This window comes from Asparagus officinalis, chromosome 7 (assembly GCF_001876935.1).
Source record: "Asparagus officinalis chromosome 7, Aspof.V1, whole genome shotgun sequence".
Classification (NCBI taxonomy): Eukaryota; Viridiplantae; Streptophyta; class Magnoliopsida; order Asparagales; family Asparagaceae; genus Asparagus; species Asparagus officinalis.
This window is the reverse complement of record NC_033800.1, coordinates 149,694,872-149,697,735: the sequence shown is the minus strand read 5'-3', so window position 1 is coordinate 149,697,735 and position 2,864 is coordinate 149,694,872. Positions and strand designations below refer to the sequence as shown.

General features: G+C 37.2%; 1 protein-coding gene across 2 annotated transcripts in view; it reads right to left on the bottom strand.

Moving 5' to 3' along the window:
- Positions 1 to 1,319, bottom strand: part of LOC109848139 (probable disease resistance protein At1g61310) — a 7,919-nt gene extending 6,600 nt beyond the window's left edge. Inside the window, exon 1 of one of the 2 annotated variants that reach the window (XM_020417491.1) lies at positions 1,000 to 1,319. The gene's annotated coding sequence lies outside the window, so the exon portion shown is untranslated. The other variant, XM_020417492.1, reaches the window with a different exon arrangement.

Here is a 2,864-nt window from a genome sequence, read left to right as displayed (position 1 = left end):
TATAATTCAGCAAAAAAGATATAAACTTCTTTAGAATCCAATCTACAATTAAAACTAAAATCAAATGATGGTCACAGGAGAGGGAAGATTTAGCATACCTCAGAGATGGAGATGACTTCTTTTGTGGAGGAGCCTCCTTAGAATAAAAATACAAGTAAACCAAGATGCCATGGTTTACTTCCACAATTCTGCTATTAATATTAGTTAAACAAGCATTTAAACACTAATTTAATAGGAGACAGTGTATATTAAACCGGCCTGTTGATTGCAATTTGGTAGGAACACAAGCAATAATTGGCTATAGTACGGTCAGTAGCTGTCTTGACGCTCCCTTGTGAGAAAAAAGAAACACAAAGAATCTTATGTAGGGCCTTCTATGAGGAGATTATGACAATGGATGATTTAGATTAATTACATTCACATATGTTTACATATCTACCCTTATGGAAGGATCACTATTTATGTTACAGTAATCTCTACAAGTAACTATTGTGCTGTGAACTGTGAATCGATCCAAGTCCATCTGCTAGCAAATTGCTACACTGCGAACAGTAAATTAAATCTCCCACTATTTTTTTTTGAAGTTACTGTTTAATACTACAGTATTTTACTGTATCATAAACAGTAAATCAAATCAAATATGTTAAAACTTAGATCATCCTCTGGGTATAAAGGACTAGATATGAATTTTAAACTTTAAGTATAGAGAAGTAGATGTAATTTCTAATTTTAAGCGTACAATAATCAAAATTAAATGTTTTGAAACTTAGAAGGAGGTAAGTTTACAATGCAATACTTAAAAAAAATAGAGGGTCGTGTTTTGCACGGGGTGCACACTAGTATGAATAACCGATTGCATTTACATGAATACAGAGACTCCAAGATCACTAGCGTAATAACAATCAACAGTCACAAGCTATCCGTGTAGTTACGCAAACATTCTTTTTTAAGGTAAACATTGTTTCCTCAAGCTAACAAAATTCTACTTAATTTGCTTACCTGCTCCTCCTTGGTTGGGCCAGTCATGGGCTCATTAATTTGGGTTTCAATATCTGTCGATTCTTCTTCGGCCTCTCGCTAGCTGCGCGCAGGGCTTCGTATGGGAGGCTGGCCGTCGACGGCGAAGGCAATGTCTTCGAGTTGGGTTCGAAAAGGGGTCGATTCTTGGGTGATGGAAAAAAAAAGATTGCTTTTTTATCTACTATTAATTTGTGCAGAGATTCTGCGGAGTCTTGTGGTTCAGAGTGAAGGTGGGAAGATGATGGAAGGTTGTTTTTATAAAAAAAAAAATAATGAAAGGCAGCTGCACGCCGCGTTTGGGCCCTGACGCTAAGCCCCATGTCGCACTTCAAGCTTTTATTGAAGGCTAATTGGCAATTAAAATGCTCTAAAGTTCTACTGACATCGTACCTAAGGGGATGTTTGGTTGGCATTTTTTGTCATTTTTCCCTGTCAAAACTGACAAAAGCTGTCAAAACTGTCAAAACTGTCAGTTTTGACAGCTTTACTTACAAAAACGTCCAAAAATGAGCGTTTTTGCAAGTAAATGTCAGTTTTGACAGGGAAACCCAAACAAAAAAAGCCAACAAAACAGCCCCTAAGAGATCTTGACAGCTTTACTTGCAAAAACGTTCAAAAATGAACGTTTTTGCAAGTAAAGCTGTCAAAACTGATAGCTTTTGTCAGTTTTGACAGGGAAACCCAAACAAAAAAAGCCAACAAAACAGCCCCTAAGAGATCTGTATTTGAGACTATTAGAAATATTTAAAATATTTAGGTGAGACCATTTAAGAGCTGAGGGTATTTTAGAAAAATATCTTAAGGATCTAAAATATGGGATCATTGGAGGGGACAGACGACGAGGTGTCCCCTCCCGATCGTGCCAGCTCATTATGCAATAGGAGGGGGACACCTCACATGTCCCCTCCAATGGTCCCATATTTTGGGTCCCTGTAGCAGCGCTCGGTATTTTAATGTGAATTGGATAAATAAGAGGACACCAACTCGCAAATATTAGGTAAACTAATATTTATCTACAACATTTTTAACTGCTTTGGGTAAAACATTTATCTGTAATACTTAACTACTCTGGGGTAATTTTTTTTCCTTTTTTGCTCGATTTTAAGATAAAAATAACTTAAGTGCAAGGTTAGTGAAACGAGCAATGTTTCTATTAGAAAATTGTTGTATGCGGGAACATCTCGGCCACACGTGAGTTGGGGGGATTACTAAAATGCCATCATGACAGCGGATATGTGCAGATCAGAATGCCCCATACTGTACGGAGTGTTCTAATAAGATTCATACTCCAGTGAAATTTTAGAGCATTTAGGTGCAATTAAGTATTTTATTATAATTCAAAAACATCCATCTTCTCATGGTTCTTTTTGTTTATCTTGACCCATCAGCTGTGGAGCCTCAAAATCAAATCGGGTCATAATTTTTCGCCCAAAAAAAATTTAGGAATTTTTTGTGTATATGAAGTTCTAGTAGGACAGAGAAATTTTTATCTCGAATTTATTCAAATGCTTGTGATATACGATTTTATCTAAGAAGAATTACTGCAAGCCATGTCTAGATTTCAGGCAGTAAATCAATACGGAAAATTTAAAGGAAAAGCAATTCTAAATTTACCGAACCGGATGATATTGAGTTTGTGATGGAAAAATACGTAGACGTTATTAGTTTTTGGGTTTGTAGGCCTCTAGATTAGCTATTCGCTGTTCTAAGCCAAACAGCGGATCCAGAAAATAATATAAGAAAACTACATCATCGGTGCCGCATCCTGCGTGACTTTAAAGCGCGATGTGGGGCCCACGGCATCAAGTTCCGCACGCGACGATGGCTTCCAGTGGGTTCCCGCC